The sequence below is a fragment of the Quercus robur genome, chromosome 2, assembly GCF_932294415.1.
Source record: "Quercus robur chromosome 2, dhQueRobu3.1, whole genome shotgun sequence".
NCBI lineage: Eukaryota > Viridiplantae > Streptophyta > Magnoliopsida > Fagales > Fagaceae > Quercus > Quercus robur.
Window position 1 is genome coordinate 6,270,398 of NC_065535.1, and position 23,935 is coordinate 6,294,332.

The 23,935-nt window shown below is 31.6% G+C and overlaps 1 pseudogene; it reads right to left on the minus strand.

Moving 5' to 3' along the window:
* Positions 1-7,758: 7,758 nt before the first annotated feature.
* Positions 7,759-23,935, minus strand: part of LOC126711800 (uncharacterized) — a 32,532-nt pseudogene continuing 16,355 nt past the window's right edge.

The following is a 23,935-nucleotide window of genomic DNA, read 5'->3' on the forward strand; positions in this document are numbered from 1 at the left end:
CGAACACCTATGGGGAAGTCTTTGTAATTTTATGGTTTTCTTAAATATAATCCATTATTTAATGTTTGTGTACAGTATATTTATTTTTTCTTACTACCAAAAAAAAAATGCCTATTAAATTATACAACAAAGTGCTATATGTAGGCATATTGAGCTGTTTTAACAACTAGATGATATCCGACGCGATGCACTGACTACTTTATAATTTCATTTGAAATTATTGTTATATATATTAAGACCTATATATAATACTTATTTTATTGTATAATATTTATGTTTGCCCATAATATTGTTAAATACTTTGAAACTTGATTTTCTTAATTCATATTTAATTAAAAAAAAAAACTATATAACACTATAAGACTATAACATATTATAATATCTACAGTTAAAAGTAGATTTTATTTTTTAAAACTAATTAAATGATTTTGAAATCTATAAATAAGAATTTAAAGCATAAAATACTTTTATATCCTAAAACTACATAAATTTAAGTAACTTCTCAAACACTTCTTCAACCACTCTATTTTCACAACCAAGTATAAAGATCTCAATCACAAACACCCAATTCATTATCTCAATGAAATTAAAAAAATCATTTGTAAGTATCAACATAATGAGAGTGTGATTAAATAAAGAGAAATTGGTTAAAAACACATCCATTTATCAAAATTTAATTGTATTTAGTTGGATTTCCGTACAATTTATTAAAAAAAAAAAGTAAAAATACTTTGAAATCATCATCGATTTTTATTTTTATCAATATGGCTCATATCAAACAAAATAATAGTAAAAAACGTACAAAAAAACCTACAAAGTATGAGTTCTAACATAAATATATAAAAAATCACTAACTTCATAAATAATCAATTAGAATGTTTCTTTTTCTTTAATTCTAAAACAAAATACATTTATAACTTTCCCAAACCAAAATCTCAAACACCCAAAGACTCAAAGCGAATCACAACATTCACAAAATTCACATTGACTTCAACATCAAAACCGTAAGCTACCATCACTGAATAAAAAACGCAAGTCTCATTCCTTGGTCATAGCCTACTTATATGGGCTAGATACAAATAGTACTGCAATGTTGAAGTTACGTAGGTGTCATTAGAAGGTTGAAAGCAAATGACATAATTTTTTGTCTAAGTGTATTTAAAATGGGATCGCATGAAAGATTGTAAGCATGTGTATATAAAGGAGTAGAAGTGAAAAGTGTGAATGGAAATGCAAAACATTTTTTTTTGTGTATGAAAGAGAGGAAAAATCTTGAAACATTGAACCAAATGAAACAAATAGTAGTCTTAAAACATTAAATAAAAAAATGTAACAAAAAGTAGTCTTGAAACATTGAACCAAAGGAAATAAAGAGTCGTTATTTTTAAATTTGTTCTTATCTCTGATGTGGTTTAAGAGTATTTTAATTCTCTTCATAAAATACGTCACATGACAGAATCTCATGTTTTCTTACATGAGGTCTCTACTTTTATATATATATATATATATATATATTGATTGATTGATATGAGAGTATAAACAATATAGGACGAGATTATTTAACCAGACTAGACTTACCAGTACATTAAAAATGGACTACCTATATATAAGTTAAAGCTTGGCCTTATATTCTAGCAGTCCCCTCAAATTTAAATGAATTATGAAAAATCAGCTTGAATTTAGATACAAAGTCATGAAAACAACTTAACGATATGAATGGAGTACCCAAATTTAATTATTAGAACCAAAAAAATAGTGAATAATTAAAATAATTTAAAATGATTAATCATTAATGAGACTTCTTATGAATTACTTACTATTTTGGTAATTGACTTTTAATTAGACTAGTAATTCACTTATTCTTTTGAATTTTCTAAAATATTTCAGTAATCAATTTTTAATTAGAATAGTAATTTAAATTTTTTAAAACTTATCACAAATAGAGAGTAGTCACTTGACACATGCAGATATAGTGTCTAAAAGACTAGAATCCATATTAATCTCTAAATTTAGTCAAATAAAAAAATAGCAAATTACAATTTACCCACATGTGATTTGATCGAAATTTAAGTTACCTACCTGTGGTTTGAAATTTGACACTTTACCCACCTAAGGTAAGCTCAGTCAGCATTCTGTAACTCACTTCTGTTAAAAATAAGGCTAAATATGTAATTTTGCTTTACTTTTATGTCTCACTCTTCCTAAAACAAAAAACATATACAAAAACAAGATAAATAAATGGAGAATTTTGTAAAAATTTAGAACCATCATAATCTCTTCTCCTCCACATCCTGTTCATCAAATCTCTAGCCAAAAGAGCTTCTTTCTTTATGTTGGAGATGAATCTTTCTACAAGCACTATTCGTCCACTGTCAAGCCTTCCACTCCAAATTAAATAATAATAAATAAATAAAAAAAGAACAAATAAATGCATACAAAACCATCCAAAATAAAGGGGAGATAAAGTCAAGATTTAGACAAAAGTTGCTAATGAACCTCAAACAAAGAACCTCAAATCAGATCAATCCACAACCCATAATCTCAAACAAAGAAAAAAAAAAACCCACGAAGCAAAAAGAGAGAGAAGGGTAATATGAGATTTGTGGAGTTGAATTGGGTTTTATTTTTTTGGGTATATGTCCTTCTTGTTCAACATCTATGTGAATTAAGAGAGAGACCAATACCACATTTTTATTGCTAAGTGCTCAGATTTATTGTTGGTTTTTTTGTTTGATTTGTTACATTTTTTGTAATTGTTGTTAGGAGTCTTGAATATAGGTTCAAAATATTAATTTTTACAAAACCTTTGCTTTTTTAAATCTTGTTTTGTCTTATTTTTGTATGTGTTTTTTGTTTTGGGAAGAGAGAGATATAAAAGTAGAACAAAATTACATATTTAGCCTTATTTTTAACAAAGGTGGGTTACGGAATTCTAACTGAGTTAACCTCAAGTGGATAAAGAGTAATATTTAAAACTACAAACAAGAAACTTAAATTTTTTTTTCAAACTAGAGGTGGATAAGTTGTGATTTACCTAATAAAAAAATTCTTCAACAAAGAGGTACACTTGATGAAAAGGTCGTATTTAGAAAAAAAGTGAAAATTAAAGAGTATAGGTTACCAAACGGTCTACCTTGTGTCTAAACGACTTGGAGCATACTTTTATCTAAACGGCTTGCAGTGTGCATCTTTCTTACAAAACGCTAAAACAATTTTTATTTTTTATTTTTTTATTTTTTTTTTATGGTTGCTGAGTAATAAAATTCATATAACAAATAAGGGGCTAGGCCCAAAGAGCAATAAGATTAGGGCCAAAATGGCCCATTAGCATTAATTTTTGAAATATTTAGCAACAAAGCACTGTTTCGGAAATAATTAGGGAAATACCACTTTTTCTAGTACTCGAGCTTGGTGAGCTCGAGTACCATGTTTTTTTAATCCACTGTCGCCCCATATTCAAGGAGCCCTATAGTGGCGTTTTTAAGCCCTATAGTGACATTTTCGGGCCCTATAGCGGCGTTTTTAAGCCCCCATACCAGGTTAAGGGGCCCTATAGTGACGTTTTCGGGCCCTATAGCGGCGTTTTCCTGCAAATTTTTTTTATAAGTCCCCATAACAGGTTCAAGGGGACCTATAGTGGCGTTTTTAAGCCTTATAGTGACGTTTTTGGGCCCTGTAGCGGCGTTTTCCTGCAAAAAAATTTTATGAGTCCCCATAACAAGTTCAAGGGGCCCTATAGTGACGTTTTTAAGCCCTATAGTGACGTTTTCGAGCCCTATAGCGCCGTTTTTTTTTTTTGAGAAGATGTTTGACCAATGAAAAGATGGTACTCGAGCTCACCAAGCTCGAGTACCAGAAAAAGTGGTATTTCCCTAATTATTTCCGAAACAGTGCTCTGTTGCTAAATATTTCAAAAATTAATGCTAATGGGCCATTTTGGCCATAAGATTAGTGTAATCGGAATAGATGCCAGAGCTTCACAAAAGGCTGCCCAAATAGCAATCTTATGGGCCAAAATATTCACAGATCCAGTAACCAAAAAAAAAAAAATCTCACGTTAAAAGAATTTATTCTTGCTTTTAAGTTTTATCATCTGAAATGATATTTCTAATTTCCTAACCCATCTGTGATTCTTGCTGTAAGAATGCTGAAATAGCAAGCTGAGAATCTCCTTCAAACAAAATATACTTCAGTTCAGGCATGCCTCAGTTACTTCTTCCACTACCAGGAGCATTGCTTTTGCTTCTGTACGTAAATGGTAACCCCAGACTTCCAAGCCCGTTCATGCATCACAAATTCTACCCAATGATTCTCTGCAAATTGTTTCTGAAAACCCCATTCGTTTGATTGTAGCATCCAAGGTCACGTCTTCTTCTCAACCGAAGGGGTTGGCTTTGTCCAAGTTGCTACTTGGGAGAATTACATATGATTAATTCTTCTTGCCATTCGGATAGAATCAATGTTTACTATCGAACATCAATTGGTTCCACCATAATTGTCACAACACAACAACAGATGGCAGAGAAGAGAGTAAACAGTCTTGCTTCATTTTGATCAAGCCCCAAATGCTAGTCAGGACTCAGGATATAAAAGCATTTTCAACAACTAGCTCATTCACAGAGAATTGAATGTGCTGAAATTAAAAAACTATCCTAGAGTTGACCAGATTGAATTGCATAAGGTAAGGGCACATGAGAATCGGTAATTTAACATAAGTTTATCAAAGTAAGAGGTCCTGGATTCAATCCCCTATGTCCAGCTTACCTCCCATTTAAATTTTCATGTGTTTCTGACCAATTGACATGCATGCATAGGACTTAAGGGCCGTAAAATTGTAATTGAGTGATGATCAAGTCAAATATTAAAATCTCATAATTAGTTTATTTAATTTTATTTTGAATGTCCATTTAGTATCACATAGTTTTTGATAGTTTATTTGCTAAATATGAAATTAAAGATATAGTTTTTGGTAGTGTATTTACGCTAAATGTGTGACAAAAAGATATCAATCAGCTTGTGTAGGGCCCTTGGGCCCAAAAGTTCATCATTTATTCATATATTGGGCCTATGGCCCAAACCGAAAACAAGGATCTGCCTGAGGAGGAGAAGTTTTTGTCCAAGAGACTGCGCTGATGAATAAAAGATGGGGTTTGGTCATGATAGCTCAAAAGAGCTCACCAAGGATGAAAGAGTCCTCAGCTAGACAAAGCTGAGGACCTATAAGATGGTTTATCAGCAAGGATGACGATCTCGGAAATTCAATTGGAGCAGACAGGCATTGCAGAGACATCAAATAAGGAGGAGTCCTGAAATATCTTAGAAGAAAGTTGCTGCCTCCACATTAAATGCACTGCAGTTAACTCTCTGACCACATTAATGTGGAAGTGATGCCTGAATAGTGGTTTTCAGCCTTACAGCTACTACATGAGGACTTATAGGAAGTGCTGACGGGACAAGTATCCAGATGAACCGTCTAGAGTGCACGTGGAAGTTGGAAATGGAAGGAGAAGACATTATAAAAGGAGAAAGAGGGAGTAAGACAAGGGGATCGAAAAATTCAAGAAAGAAACATTGTATCAATCTGCAATCAAACTTGTAACGTTACCTAAGAACTATACATAAGAACCAGAGTTCTCGGACTTCGTCGAGGACGTTTTTTTCTTCATATTACAGTTGTCTATTTTCATCTTTTTGTCATCAAACCTATCTAACTCATTGTCCGATCAACCCAAGCCCAGTTCTCTAACTCATTCTCTACAAATTTATTGTTTTGGACTTTTTGGGCCTAAGTCCATCCACGTGTTGGGTTAGAATATCAAATTTGGTCCTTACAGCTTACTTTCATAGGAGATAGTTTTGTTAAATTTATAAAATAAAATAAAATGAAAAGCTTTAGCCAAGCGGACATTTGAATATAAATTCATCACCAAACTAGTTTATATCTTTAGACTTAGTTTTTTTTTTCTTTTAACCAACACAAATTTGTTTAGGAATTACTTGATTGATTTCAACCATAACTAAAATTCCTTTCCCTTCACAAACTTGTGCTAACAACTATATTTTAGGTTCTATTATCTGAATTAATATGAGTATATAAAAATTAGATTTATGAACCTAGCTAGCATGGTTAGAAATTGTATTAATTTTTTATTATGAATGGGCCATTTATATAATCTACAAAAAGAATGATAATTTGACATCTTATGAACTTATTTTCAACCATGGACAATTGAATCCCAAGTCTATATAAGTATATTTTGATATATATATATATATATATGTGTGTGTGTATATATATATTATACATATAAATATATACATACATTTACTTAACTTCATACTCAAAAGCATGTTCATTGATAAATTATTATGTTTGGGTTTATTTGCTTAATAATTGAGCCTTATCTTGAACTTTTGTTTGACTTGTTTTCTAAGTAAACATAGAAAAACAAACTGCAAAAACACATTTTGAACTTTTGAGTCCAAATCAAATTGATCATTTGTTCTAATTTGAAGTTAAAAGTCCCTAAGGTTAGGGAAATGGTCAAATTGGTTATTCTCCCACACTTTCGTTAGCTAGACTGGATGGAAAGAATAAAAAATTAAATAAAATTTCTCCTGTTTAAAAAAAAAAAAAAAAAAAAAACAAATTAATCTTTCTCTTTTCTTCCAACAAGCACCCACGCCACCCCAATATTGCCATGCGCCATGACCCTGGTGCTAATTAAGCTTTTTTTTTTTTTTTTTTTAAGAGAGATAATTATAACATGCTACTATCCCGCAGCTCGAATCCTTTCTTCCCTAGACCCCTAAGCACTTTGTGCATGAGAAGGTGTCAATTCAACTAATTAAGCTATTAGTGTTTGTAGGGGTGACCACACCACACCATAACAATATTGACACACCCCTTCACACTTGATCTCTGTCTTTCTCCCCTAGGGGAATGAGTGGTAAGTGGTAACTTTTCAAACAAGACACTTGGTAAAGCAATGCAACTCTTCAAGAAGAGTTGCTTAGATAGAAGCGATAACCCTTCATGAATAGTCATGATGCACTTTATAAAAGGTTAGTCCCTCATTTTCACTCACTAAAATTCCTCTTTTGCTGAAAAAAATAATACCTCTTTTGGATAACCAGATTTTCTTGTGATTTTCACTTTTACAGGACTCTATTTCTCAAGTACCAACTAAATTAAACAAAACCCAAATTACTGTTACAGTGGCAAACCCACCATTTCCCCTGAACTCAAAACACCTTTTTATTTTTTATTTTTACGTGATCATTAATTCAAAAAATCTTGTCAAAATTGAAACCCTTTGCTTTCATTATCAAACAATCAACTATCAATTATCTAAGATGGAAATGGTGGGTATAGAAATTGGGCATGGTTTTGGTTGAACTTTCATGTCCATTTGTGAATTGTTTATTCTCGGTAACTTATTTGCTACTATCATCAATCCTGTTAAACATGGCAAAATTGGACCAAGACCTGAACTTTTAAATTCAAAGTAAAATCAACTTGTGATACATCCCATTATTTGGGTCGGGTCAATCTAGCTGGCCCGTGATTTGACCCATTTAATAACATTCAGACCTGACTGATTGTTTTCTTGGGCCCAATATATGTATTGGGTAATACAAGTATTCAAATACAACAGCCAGGGAAATAAAACCTAGATGCAACAGGTCCAATTACACCACATAATTTATTCTTTTTTACAGCATGGTGTGTTACTGACTGGAGCCAAACAATAGAAATTATAGAATAGCTAAAGCCCTTTAATTTATTCTTAACTCCTCAGCTCATAAAGTTTCTTAGCAATTCTTTTCAAAAAAAGAAAAGTTTCTTAGCAATTATAGCCCAAGAAGCCATTAGAACTCCAACATACAATCTTAAATATGAGGAAACATTCAAAAGTCAATAAACTAAAAGGCAATATAAATGGTTCCCTTCGTAACATAATCTCTATTTTATGGGAGAAGCTGAGGACCAAGGCTTAAATGGGGAACTTGACCACATGAGAAGTTAACAAATAATAACCTTCTTAATTTCCAGGAGAAGCTCTTTTGCCATCTGGTTTGCCCATTGCTAGCTCCTCAATAACCAAACCATTTGAAAAAAGTTTCTCAATTGAGATTACTTGGCTTCGCTTTGTCTCTCCTCTACCTCCTGAATTTCCTCAGCTGCAACAGTTTGATCCACATTAGTTTTCCCTTCGGTCTCCAGAGTTGTCTCCTTCTCCTTCTGTTTTTTCTCATCCAAGGAATTTTGCTCAGTGCCTGCAGGGACCCTGTGCACGAGTACAGAAAAACACCCAAGTAACTAACATGTAAACTGTATGAACTTTAACAGTCCAAGCAATCAAAAATCAAAAACAAGTTTTCAATTTTTTTTTTTTTTTTTAAATTTTTCATGTGAAAAATTACGGGTCCACTCTCAACCCATCTCATAGGATTGACCCAATCAATTTGCAACCCGTTTTTGACCCGACTGATTTGCCACATCTACCCTAGTCAGCTAGTATGTGACCAAGAGATCAGATTAATTACTCTGTTGCAGTTCCACTGGTATCGTCAGGACTATCTTCTCTCGTACGTGGAATAACGAATTTGTCAATAATCTTGACAGTCTTTAACGGTTCCTGATCCGATGCAACTGCCTTCCATTGGCTGGGATTCTCTCTATGGTGGCCCGACTTATCCGAATTCAGCCCCTCCCATTCAGGATCCAGCTCCCATTCCTTTGGTACCTATATGTCAACATGGGTAATTAGCAACTACAATGATAAGAATTTAAAACTAGTTCAAGCCGTCAAGTCTTGCAACTCAAGTGACATTAATTAATGTTTTCGACATATACGTCCAAGGTTCAAGTCTTCCACAATTATCAAATTAAAAAAAAAAATAAAAAATAAAAAACATAAAAAGAATAAAAAGAAGAAATAGTTCAAGCCTCCTCAGAAATGCCCATATTATAGTTTTAAGCAATTAAACCATCCTAGAATTACCATCACAAAATGAACCACTAATATTGATTTCTTACCTTATCAACTGCAAGGGTATAAACTTCAAGATCACCCTTACGGTTGATGTGAAATCGTGTAAATGCCTTGTAATCAGCAATCCTAAGTGAGGAGAAGGCTTCATCATAGTGTAAGTTGAACCAGTTGATGCAGATGTGCAAGTAGTTTCCAAATACTAAGGCAACTGCAGGGGTTGACAATACCCAAAAATAAAGGAAGGTGGAAGCATAATAAATGGCGGCACCCCTTCGAGAGAGAGATTCCATCCCATTCTTGCAAATATTGCTCCGTGCCACCGCCATGAGCTGATAGTACATTTCATATGAAATTTATGAAAATAGATAAGTAAAGAAGCATGTTTGTGGAGCCAAAGGGAATCCAGTTCTCACCTCTGGTACATCAAATCCAGACATTAGATACTTGATACATGCTGGATAAAGCCCAAAAGTCCACCGTTTTAGTCTATTTTGAATGCCAATCGGAACTGGAAGGTGTTTATGGAACTTAGATTGGTGCCACCGATATAAAGAATGATTGTCTGAACGATAAAAGAGTATGCTTTAATTTTTTGGGAAGCTAAAAACATTATATATATATATATATATATATTTTTTGAGATCCTCAACATGATACATACTATCTTAGATATCACATTATTAATCCATGAACATACAAACTAGAAAGCAATTTAACCTTTTTATTTGAGTGATGATAAGGATGTAACAAATTTTATTACTTAAGTCTCATAAATTAATGTATCACAAATGAGCAAAAAGTAATTCATATATTTATTTAGGAAAAATATTAAAAATTTGAAAAATTCACTACAAAACATCTACAAATTAATGTGGTAATGAATGCGATTGTTGGATTTTAAACACATAATAAATAAACTTGTCAATTAATATTTTGGGATTTTTTTTTTTTTGTTGGATAATTCAATAGTTACAAGTACAACAATGTTGGGAGGAATTCGAACATTAATTCTCCAAGTAAAAGAGAGTAGACTTTTTAATCACTGAGCTACAAAACTTTTTTATTTTTATTTTTATTTTTATTTTTTATAATTAGTGACATATTAATTTGTAAATATTATATAGTAAAACAGTAGTATTATGTTCACTATATTTTCACGAAAATTTTACAATAAATACTAGGTGGCAAATTGTTATCGGTTGGTAAAATAGTGATGACAGTGGTGTGTAAGACAAAATTCAGAGTGCAGCGAAAACAAAATAACATAGACATACCTTCAGCCATAGTTGTTTAAGTGTTTAGAGAAAAAGAAGACTCACTATATGATAATAGTGTATATAAAAGGGTCTTCTAGTCTATGACCTTCACCTTACATATTTCCTTTTGATGGAGACAGGCCATATATATAGGCTAAACTAGGGACCCTTTTAAATGAAGATTTTCATAACTCTCCTTCCATCAAGGAGCTTAAAAGTTGTAACTTCACGGTGTTTATTAACCAAATGGGTTACACCATTTGAGAGTTACTAAAGGATGTTACATCTAACATGTAACTTTCACAAATAGGAAACTTAAGACATGAAATAAGAAACTTAAGATATGAGTTTCATCTTCACTCAAATGTGGGCCACATAAAATTCTCTTTAAGGAGATATAATCCTACATTCTCCCACTTGGCCCACATGAAATTTAAATAACTCAATAAGTGATTATCATTATGCTATAGCCATGATATTATCCATGTCACTAGTTGTGAAATGCTCCCACTCAAATAAAGAATCCAATACATGAATCATGGCGGTAATACCCTTAATTATAACGAGTACTTCCTTCCATGTATTACAATGTATGGTAATATTTACGTGAGTACTTTATGGGCCATTAATTCTTTATGAATGGACTACCTATTAGCCATTCGGATCCTCCTCTAAACATCCCCACGGATATTGTTCTTTATTTATCCCCATGGATTAAATAAACTTTATATATATATATATATATACTTTATGTGCACAAAATAAAAATCATATATTTTCTTCTCCAAAAATAACCAAATATGTGTCCAAAACATAGAATAATTAGAGAGAAAATAAACACTAAATGAGCTAACAGGTTCCTTATGTCCAAAAGACTTTTATACTGTTTTGCCGGCAAACCTTTAGTTATGAAATTAACAAATATTAGCTCAATAATTTTAACACAGTGGACACTTTCTTTTTTTTTTTCTTTTTTTTTTTTTTTTTTTTTTTTGGTAATCACACAATGGACACTTTCAATTGCTTAAAACTCTCTCTTAGATTGAGTTACTTTATGTCGATATGTTTATTTCGGCTTTCACATTCATTGTCCTTAGAGAAGAAAATTATAGCCAAGTTATCTTTGAAAAAATCTTTAAAGGTCTCATCATAAAATCGACAACCTTAAGACCTATCCATAATGCATGTCTTATAACTTCATAGCATGTAGGATATCTTACATGACAAAATAAAATCACTACTTCCAAGTAGTATGTCACATATTTAGGCGTAAAAACAATGCATTTACTCCCACTAATCTTAAGGTATATACACTAATTAACAATGTGCCCAATAAAACCAAATGGCACAACAAAGTTGGTGTACCTTTATATACCATTAGTAGGATGCTTATATGCCTAAATTTTGCAATATAAAACTTTTATTGGGAGTCAAACCTTAATGGATCTTGTAAACTAATATAAATAACTTTCACAAAACCTTTACCTTAAAGGAATAAATTCTCAAGTTTTTACTCTTGAGCAATTAGATCACTCCCACCCTTGTACTTAATTTCTCATTTGACATATTTTATTCAATAAGATGGGTGATTCATCCACGTGAGTACCAAAACATAGATCCACAAACCCAAAGAATATAAACTTTAATGCTATGAAACTTAAACTTTAATTCTAAATTAACCAATGCCAATTTAGTAGTAAATTCAACCTTCCTATGGGTAGAGGCGCATCATGCATGAATTTACTATAAAACTTTATTCATAAAACTAGTAAATATAAACACTAAGAATCAAATTTTCCATACCTATGGGCCTAGGAAAAATCTCATCTTAATGCTACATTCACCATTTTATTCCAATTAAATCATAAAAATAATAACCTCCCTATGGGGCCAAGTCATTATCTTCATGAATTAATTGCCACTTAGATGCCTTTGTACCTAATGAAGTCTTGTAAAAATTTCTTGATGTGATTATCATCATGGCTTAGGATGCTATGGCCACTCCCATGTCATTTTGATATTCACCACTTCAAGTAGCATCATAAAGATCAACCAATCCTAATATTGATCATGACAGTATGCACTCCAAAATGACATGAAATAATACTTAAATACATGATAAGTGCAAAGAAACCTAAAATGCACTTAAATAAATTACTCACTTGAATGATCCAAATCTCATATGTAAGTGTAACAATAAACTTTATGAAATAATTTCAAACTTACATGCAACACATTTATCCCCATAATTTATAGTAAAAGGTTATGGTTTCCAAAATATAAGGATCATTTGTTTTATCATGCCAAATATATATATTGATCCACAAAAATTGTCTCTAAAGCAATTTACAATTGAAAATTGTACAAATTATTGAGGCATGTTTGTCATATGAACCACCATACTGTTACTAATTATTTTCCAAATAATTAAGATTTTCTATCTAGGAAACAAACATAAATACTTGAATGAGCACTTGATGAATATCAAAATCAAAATCAAATTTATGAACACTTTAAGTGCCATGGCATGTATTTTAGTCAAATTACCCACTAGTCCACATTGGCATATTGTAAAATACTATATGTGGACAATTTAAGATTAGAGAAAACAAAATCCTTGAGTCGCACATGTAATGAAAAACAAATACATACAACGTAACTACCATTGAACATGTCTAGTTCTATATAGATAATAATCACATGGATTCCAAATTAATACTTCCAATCTCAAAACTCAATGGTAATTTGTTACACATATACCAATAAAGATGCAAAACAAAACTTATTCTCTAGAATTTAGAGTACACGTGCTCTATATTTGCATCCAGCACAACTTAAATTTCATCCCAAAATTAAATTAGTGCATACAAACTTTAACCATAGATGGTACAAAAATATACCATGATTGGAAATAATAGAAATTTCTCAAACTAAAATCACTAAACAACATAGCATGAAGGATGGCTCTGATACCAAATGTAAGACAAAATTCAGAGTGCAGCGGAAACAAAATAACATAGACATACCTTCAGCCATAGTTGTTTAAGTGTTTAGAGAAAAAGAAGACTCACTATATAATAATAGTGTATATAAAAGGGTTTTCTAGTCTATGACCTTCACCTTACATATTTCCTTTTGATGGAGACAGACCATATATATAGGCTAAACTAGGGACCCTTTTAAATGAAGATTTCCATAACTCTCCTTCCATCAAGGAGCTTAAAAGTTGTAACTTCATGGTGTTTATTAACCAAATGGGTTACACCATTTGAGAGTTACTAAAGGATGTTACATTTAACATGTAACTTTCACAAATAGGAAACTTAAGACATGAAATAAGAAACTTAAGACATGAGTTTCATCTTCACTCAAATGTGGGCCACATAAAATTCTCTTTAAGGAGATATAATCCTACATGGTGAGCATAGATTATAACAAATAACAACTTGATACTTAAAGGTTATTTATTATAAAAATGTTGTGGACGTAATATTACTCATTGACCTAGTAACAAGTTTAAGGGCAGGTACGTAGGTGCACTGAACTGTGAATCCATTGGCATTCTGCCATCATACTCTATTGTTTATATATGCTGTTCATTGAAGAGTTGCTTACATCTCTTTATATGTTATGAAGTATGTGAATGAAAAACAGAAAGGGAAAACATTAATGGGATGCCACGCATAACCGAAAGGGAAAACTGACCTGAACTTGATACTAGTTCAAACCTGACAAACGTCTCAATACCCACTTCCAACACCAACATAAGAATTAGAGCTACGGCCAGATGTGCAAAAACATGAAGAATTCCAATCATTATCCTTTTCTTCAATGACAGTTTGGAAGGTGCAAATGCAACCGCCACAATTAGAAATAGCAAAGTAGCTATTAGAGACACATAAGAGTAGTCCACCACGTACATAAAAGCATTCCAAACTGTGCCGAAGAAAGCCCTCAAGAAACCGGAAATTGAATCTACTTCAAAAATGTGGTCAAGCTTACACTAGAAAGGAACATGAAAAGAGAGAGAAAAAATCAAATTGATAGGCCTGTTTAAGATATTTCAATTCAAGACAGGAAGAAAGAAGAAAGACATCATAATTGTCACAATAACTACTATAAATTGGAAAAATCACTAGAAGAACACAAATTCACCTGTGGGAACAGAGAATAGACCAACATAAAGTATATGATGCCACCAACAATATCAAATCGCCAATTTTCCTTTCGGAAATTCCAGATATTTCTTGATGCAAGCTGCAAATTAAAAGCAAATAAGATGTATTATTTAAACAGGAAGCAGAAGAAAATGATACAATATGTGAAGTTGGTAAATAATAGGAAATGAAACAACAGAGTCACAATTAATTACCCATGCTGACGTCTTAAAAGAAGGATAAGCGGCTTTGCACTTATAGAAAACTCCACGAGATTCGATAAAATCACGAAACACATGGGTGGGATGTGTAAATGCTCCACCACAACCATTTACTAGCAGATGTTGGGGATAAACTGAATTTGACTCTTTCGATCTAACAATTGAGTGGCGCATATAGTGATGTATGTCACCAGCAATTCGAAGTTTACACCTTTCTTTTAAAATGTCATAAATAAGGCATGAGACATATTTTCCTTTTGATTGATAGTCTGAGCCATTATTTTTAGAATCGCTATTCTCATACCAATCAACAAGCCAATCTGGTTGGTGTGTCATTATGATCACAGAGTTTTTCTCTCCAACCTTACACAGTCAGACAAGAAAAGTAGAGTCAAATAATATAAAGTTTTAGGGGGAAAAAACAAGGGACAAGTTTCTGTGTTACAATTTAGGTTGTGATATCATGATTATTATTGATTATTTCAAAATTTTACATTGTTAAGAAATGATAAATCCAATCAATTAATATAACAGTTATAATTACTCAGAAAAAGTAGCATGTAAAAGAAATGAGCCACTAAAACAAGTCAAACAACTGTACTATAATACATGGCAGTTTTTTCTTCTTTCTAAACTTATCAAAAGGAGAATTTGCCATACAATTCATGCTACATATGACCATATAGATAAAGTTTGGCTACAAACTCAATAATAGAAATATGACATGTACAATTACACAAATCACCAATTGTATAAAATTACTTAAGTGTGGATTAGTATTCTTCTCAAAAAAGAAAAAAAACAAGTTTTGATTATTAAGTCATGTGCAATGCACATTACAAGGACACATATTATCTTCCAATAAACTACATCTAAGTTTGTAATCAAAATTTGTTCTAGTCATATACACTTCATGCTATAAATAAATGAGCGAATCATGTGATCCATTTGTTTTGAAGAGAAATGACTATTTTAAAAAAAAAAAAAAATGTTAGGGTAAAGTTTTGTAAGTGCTGACAAATCCAAGTTAAAACACATTTTTGATTCATCTATTTCAGTACTCAAATACAGGAAAACTTATAACTAGTTATTAGTTTTCAGTGTTTAGATAAAAATTGAAGAATCACATTGAAGAACACTTCACCGAGGAATCAGTTATGGCCGCCTTATGCCCCTTGGGTATTACACCAAGAAATATTCATGTTTTTTTTTTTTTTTTTGTGTGTGGATCTATTTGTGAGCCTTAATGTAGTGATACACTCTTGGTTGCTCCAGAAGCTTATAAACCTTGAGTGGGAGGGTTCTCTAACCGATGTGGGATTCGGGTGAGCCTAGGTGTCAATCACCACAAAGGCAAAAATCTTGAGGTTCCACACTCGGAGATGAGGACAAAACCGTAAGGGACTGACTCCCCAAAGCGGACAAAAGCCTTCTAATGTCCCCACACTTTCTATCCTTAAATTTTACCAAATGGTTATTTTTCGTTCCTAAACTATTGAATTTTTTTTTTCATCCCTATTTTGTCTCTAAAAAAAAAAAAAAACTTTGGGTAAAATTTAGGGACCAAAATAGTATTTTATAAAAATAAAAAATAAAAAAATTCCGCAGAAACAAACATAATTAATTTGATTTAATGCTTTGATAAACATATTGAAAGTCAAAACAATGAAAATACAAATATAGGAAAGATACCTTTTTCTTAGCTAGTTTGGAGAAGAATTCAAATTGGTAGACATCGATATCACTATGGAGTGCAAGATCAAGACCGAATATCCACCATCCCATGGGAAGTTGCAAGGCGAAATAACTTGTCTTTTGAGGCATGAACTACCCTCCCAACCAGCTCCCATGACATATATATCTCGTAAAGGTATGAAGTCCATCAAACCAATCTGTCAAGCCAAAACAAAATATTACCACAATGACAATCTAAATGCAAACAAACTTTAAAGAGTTTTTAAAGAAGTATGAAGAATGGTCTTCCAAGAAAACAAGCGATAAATTAATTACTAATATAGGAAATACTAAAAATTATTTTACTACATTATTCTTAAAAACTGATGTATATATTATAAATTACAAAGAAGTGAGACTTTTGTTAATGAAGCATAAATTAGGGTACATTTAATATTTATTAATTGATGTATTTATATAATGTTTAAAAAATAAATTCAAACTGTGTACAAAGATCAAGAAAAACAAAAATAACTACAATATGCATGCAAATCAATAAATTATATACCAGTATATTTTTTGGACTAAAAAAGACTTTTTTTTTTAATTTTTAAAAATGCATTGAAGCTCTTAACTTTATAATTATTATTTCATAACCTATTCTCTTATAGAACTTGTTAACATGATTAAATAATAAAAAAAATTAATACATACATTTATTTATGGAAAGATGTTTAATTTACTTCAAAATATTATATATTGTATAAAATCTCTAGCATCAATATTTATTTATTGTAAAATACTAAAGGTACTATAAATTTTACTATAAAATGCCTACAAATTGACGTGACAATGAATGTAATTGATGCCACTTCAACAACATAATAACAAATATTGAATTACCTTTTGATGACTAGTAACACATCGATTAGAAAGCATTTAAAAAAAAATTAATATTAGATCTTACTTTTTTCCTTCAGAGCATTTGCATCAGCTCATGGAAAAATTCTTATCTGTTTTAGTATAAGAACTTATTTTTCTATTTTACATACTTACTTTTCAAAATACCTCCATCAAATTACCTATTTCACATTACATTTCATTAAAATATTAATTTTTCTTGATTTTTTTTAATTGGTTTTCTTCCATCTACTCTCTTTCTTCATCCTCAAGATACATAAAAAAAAAAAAAGAATAAATAACTAGATGCAAAATAAATAATGTTAGTTTAAATTTACATGGTTACTGTGGCAAACTTTTAAATTTACACATTATACATGGAAAGATGTAGATCATTAATTTTTAGGTAAAACTATATAAATTCTACACATTTTTATATTATACACAGACTAATGTGAATGCTCTTATACACACTCACTACGCAACTTATTACCTCCTCCTTTTAAGTTCGTGGTAACCCATATTTATAACATCTATCTAACATGGAGTTGGTCCCACACTTATGAGGCCCATCCTATGTGAGAGGGTTATCTAGACTATATACACAAATAAAATTTACTTTTTTTGAGTTAAAACAATCTAATTAAGATGAGTTTAACACTCCATTTGTTTAAAAGTAAAATATTTTTCATAAAATGTTTTCTTATTTTCAGATATTTGTTTGCATGTAAAATATAGTCAAACTTGTAAAATATTTTCCGTTAACCGTAAAATTCATTATAAAAAGTAGTAAAATATTTTACTTTTAAAAACTTGTTAAAACATTTTATAAAAACACACAATGACTCCCCTTCCCCTCATTTGGTGGCTAGGTTGTCGGTTTAGTAGCCAAAAATGCCATTCTGGCTGACCAGTCACCAAAGCCACCACTCCAGTTGTCGGTTTTGGTGGTCCAATCACCAAACCTTCAGTACCAATGGCTTTCGTGGCTGAGCCAACAGTTTTTGTGGTTGAGCCACCAGTTTTCGTGGTTAAGTTGAAAATTTTACATTTAAAAAAATATTATGTTTGAAAATATTTTACTTCAACATAAACAGAACATAAATGTAAAAACTAAGACCAACCATGGTTTCCGGGGATAACAAAACATTGGGGCCCTGGCATCGATTGTTTTTGGTATTTCCTTCTGTTTTTCTTCCCTTGTTGCGGATCTGACACCCCTGGAATCATACTTTCTTTTTCATGACAGGGTGGTTGAAGAGCAAACTCGAAAGGACGAAACAAGCGCCTTTCATATGTAAACTCTGAGGGATTAGGATACCTACAATAAAAGCAAAGGTTTCAAAATTTAAACAACATATTGTCAAACATAATATATAAACATTTTTCTCTTGCATTTTTTTGAGAAACTTGGATACATTTTTCTCATGCATGCAGGGGCGGAGCCACATTCACAGTAACATGAGTAAAAAAAAAAAAAAAAATTGTAGTAGGTAAAACCATAAAAGTTAAAGACTTAAGACTCCAATGCATTTATTGAAGAGTTGACCCCCTCCAAGGCAATTGATTGACCCCCTACGTGTTCATGTTCTTTTCAATTTGCTTAATTACTTAGCCTTTCTCGATCTAGTCCCCATAAATGTTAGCCACAAGCCTACCATTTAATTAACTTTTATTGCTAGCTTCCTTTAAAAAAAAAAAATTTTAAATTTAAAAAAAAAATTGAAAACTTTTATTCATAAACAAAGGCCAAACTTTTATTGAGAAATTTTTACTACTAGCTTCCTTTTACCTTTTCAATTTGCATTTTTCATATTCTGCTTACTAGCCACCCAATTCAATGTCCAATCAAGTTTTCTCACGGTCTCACAATAAATTCTACTCAATTTGTCGACTCACCCATCCTATGCTCTAAGTCTCTCACATACTATATTCTCATTCAGCTCCTCTTACTTTTCTTTTCTTTTGAATAGAGAGCTTTCTTATTTGAAACTAAGGGGAAATAGTTTTAAAATCTTGAGAGGTACAGAATTTTTATTATCCTTCTCAAATTCTATTTTTCTTCAAATTTTATTTATTTATCTTATAGTTTATGATTTTTTTCCCTTTAATTTAATAAACCAATTGATAGACTTTATTCATTATTTTTATCTAAAATTTCATATTAGCTTCTACTCAAAGTCTTCTTAAAAAAAAAAAAAAAAAAAAACTACTTCCAGTCAAAGAACTGAAATACAAGTTGGATTGGGTATATATGATAAACGTAACTAGTACAAGATTACAACATAAAGTTTCGTAGTCCAATTTATGGTACCAAAAATCTTATTTGAAAAATCTCATACACATGCCAAAACTAACAAATTTGTTTTTTTGTTTGACATTTGGAGACACGAATCATGAAATTGATGTTTGAAAATTCATTAATGTAGTGATGAGTGCGTTAGACATTCATACATAGATCTTCTGAATCAGTATGATCATTTAGTTTTGGCCCTCTGAACAAAAATTTCTGACTATGCCCCTATATGCATGTATGTATACATAGAGTAGTAATGCTATAAAAGGAGAATTTTATAGCAAATGCTGTACCACTGAACAAAAAACTAGGACAAATAGAAACCCGAATAAAACCTTAACAAATAATGGCACCATTTGTAGTGACTTAGGTATGTTGTTTGACAATACCTATCAAAAAACACCCTTAACAACCCGTCCCACGTACACAACTGGATGCAATGAAAATGTTCTAAGGTTTCAACTAAAATCATGCACAAGCAATGCATGAAAGATCCAAAAACCAAGTTAAAAAAAGCCTTGATAGATTTTTAAGTTTGCAAAGGGGTGAAGAGTGTGGTAGAGGCAGTCGCTCTTACCAATCAGGAGATTTCAGAAGTTAATCAATGCCCAATTAGTGGAAACTTATTTTAGAGCATCAGTAGACAAAGGTTTATCACCTAGCTTGACCATCAAGAAAAGGCCAACTACTGAAAGACAATTTCGGCCTAGTCAACAATTAATTTTTTTTTTTTTTTTTTTTTTTGGAGACAGTTTTAACTTATGACATTCATTCCTGATAATTGTCTTTATCATCAAACTAAGATATCAATTGAGTTTTTAATGTAGATAGGGATTGAGCTACAAATTTCTTATTTGCCAACAAGGAATTTTACTAGTTGAGCTAACTGGAACCCACAACTTGTCAACAATAAGATGTAGAATTGTTAATAAGAATTTTTATTATGAATAAAATTGTCAATTTTCACCCACTCCCAATGAGTATTCAGTCTTTAAGTAAGATCGAAACCTTTATTTATATATATATATATATATGAAAGTAAGCTCAAAACCAGTTAAAATGTGTTAAATTATCAAATTATAATCATAAAAAGGTATTGTCAACTTACGCAAGATCCCCCCCAATGAGGAGGAAGTCTCCGCGTTTTAAGGTATCTGATTCGATTTTGTATTTTTCTTTTTGGGATGAATCAATTTTAATTTTGAGTTGAGCAAGTAGCCGTGCCACAGTATAAGTTGAGTTCCCACCGTCACCAGTATCTGCCATGAAGTCGAACCATAGTTCTTCTTTTTCATTAAAATCATGTAAATAGTCCCTTTGAGTCTCCTCTTCCGGATTTGGCTTCCTTACTGTCTGATGAGTGATGAGTGAAGATGGAATAAAGGGGAAGTTATGAAAGAAATCATTAGTAAGATCCATATCCAAATTTTTTTTTTTTTTTTCATTTTCCCTACAAAATAAATAAATAAATAAAAAGTAGCCTATTTGCACGTGTAAGATAAAAGAGAAGATTTTAAATGATGTGGTATCACATATATCTTAGATTTGTAAATAAATTTCTTCATGAAATAGCCCCTCCTATACAAATAGCATTTTTGGTTCTTAAACTTGTCCAATTTTTTAGTTTGCTTCTTGGAGTTTCAAAATGGCAATCCAATCCTTAAAATTTATAAAATGATCGAATTTGTTATGCACACTAACCGGATATATAATAATATGTCATGTGATTAGGCACATTTATAATTTTTTATAAAGTCGATGTAACTTAAATATTACATGTTAACAGTACATGTGGATTAAAAATAAGGGGCTATCAAGAACCTTGTAACACAATTGATTAATAACTCCTACTGTTCTTAAGTGAAACATTTAATGTTCAAATCCATTTTTTCCCAATTATTGAATTATTTAAAATTAAAAAAATAAAAATAAAAATAAATGGCCACCAGGATCGTTCACTACTGTATTGTCACATGCAACAAACGTGAAGTATTCAAAGAAATAACATTGTTTACTTTCTAAACTTGAATTTACTAAATAACTCTACATTCCATTTACGTCCCCCATCGGCCATCATCGGTACTATTACTACCACCATTGTCTATTTGTCTATTTGAGTTTTGTCAATTTTAGCATAAAAACTTTTAGTGTGATCAAACATTCAAAATTTCTAAAGTCTCAATCAAACAAGAGAAAATAAATCATTTACCTCAAAACAAACGGAGGTTAAAGTTAGTTATACACTTATACCTGATACATACGCAGGTCAAAGCGACTTAGGAAGACTTTTGCTGATATTACGAGGTCAAAAACAGTCTTGCATAGTTCAGCTGATGTACTGCACCACAGCCACAACCAGAGAACAAAGAACTTAAGGGGGTGTTTGTAAGAGCAAAAAACTTAAAATTAAATAATAATGATAATAATTAAATAAATAAATAAGGAGATGACAGAAATATACCCTGAATACCAGGGAACCATATCTAGAAAATCAGGCTTCGTTTGCTTATTCTTCTTGTCTTTTTCTCCTGACCTGACCATAGAACGCAAGAAGCACTCAGTGCAGCTCATCTCTTACATCCTAATTAATGTCAACTATAAAAATAAATTTTAAATTAAAAAAAAAAAAAAGCTTTGCACGTTCTAAAATCAAGCATGGTACATTGGCACTCACTCTGATGACCTCTCTGCTACATAATTGGCAATGTACAGGCCTACAAACGTTACCCAACACGAGTAGATGAGAGAGATTTCGTCTGATGAACTCGCAGCCTGAGAAAAGGGAAAAAAAAAAAAGGAATATGTATAGGAAAAAGAAGATGACATGGCAATGCATGTGAGCTAAATTTTCATCCAAATATATTAATCTTTTATTTTCTCATAAAAAAACATAAATTTCTATTTTGGTTTATTGTCATTCTTTATTATAATAGGTGGGATAAAAAACAGAATACGAAAAAGTATGACCTAAGGATTTGTATTCGTGTATATTGGCAGTTAACACTTGGGGAGATTCTAAATGAGAAATATAAAATAAATAAACAAACATATAATGACACTATTTAACCCAAAAACTTAAGCCTATAAATTTAGGCCTAACAATTTAATATTTACTGTAGGGATGAGGGCCCAAATATAGGTATTGGGCCATGGGCCATGCTCAAGGATATCAGATAGTCCGAGAATAGGTAAATACTAATGAAGGTATACAGGTTAATGGGCCATGGAGGAAGTCTGGTCATAAGGAGCTGGAAACGTTGTCCGAGGAGAAGTACCTCCTCAACAAAACAGAGTAGAAGTCAAAGGTCCAATCCTTCGTCAAGAACAAGGCAACAAGCAATCATGCTAGTAAGGATAACCATCAGAAAGAGATAAGACAAAAGAAAGTTGGGAAATATTTGAGAAGAAAGTTGTTATCACCGCATTGAATGCTCTACATCTAACCCCCTGACTGCATTAATGTAGAGGTGATACCTGAATAGTAATTTTCAGCCTTACAACTACCCCCAAAGACTTCAAGAAGGTGCTAATAAGACAATTATCAAAGCTAGCAATCTGATCTACACGTGGAAGGCTGAAATGAAAGAAGGAAGGAGAATATAAAGGAGAAAAATCCCATTACAAAGGGATCATCAGAAAATCAAAGGGAAATCACTGTATACCCAAGAACTATAATTTTGTATAAGTCTGAAAGAAATATATAAGAACAAACCATCATCGGACTTATCCGAGGAGAACTTTTCTTGCTCAAAACTATTTGTTTTATTCTTTCCAACAACAACTAACCTACTATGACTACTATCCACTTAACTCATTGAAAGTTCATCTTCAAGCCCAATCTCTAACAAATTCATTGTTTTGGACTCTTTGGGCCATTGATCATCCATTTGAGCTTTGAGAGCAAATCGTGCCCTTACATTTACAATTCACTTTTTTTTAACTATTATTCAATTTAGAATTTCATTCACACATGTATACTCAACAATATAGAATAAAAAATCAAATACATACCTAATGGTGATAGATGGAAAACAAAATGGAATTTGGTGATTACAACCATACCTTGTGATAATAACAACATTTATCCAGCATTAAAAAACCGATAATAATTCTCTAAAAACAAATAAACCAAATAATAATAGTAAGTAGTGTTATTAATTTTGTACCGAACCACTGGTTAAACCAAAATAACCGTGTTCCATGACATTAGATGGAATGATATGCAGTTTTGTACCATTTTAAGAAGTCTACCGTATCAACCCACCGAAAACCATAAAAACCAAGTTATAAATTGTTTAAACTGTGGTTGATTAAAAGACCTCAACTTGGAATAGAAAATCAATTTAATGACAAAAGCTAGCTATCACAATTTTGATACAAATAATGTCACTTTTTGACCTTTTTGGGTGTTTTTGGTCTCTTACTCAAACCT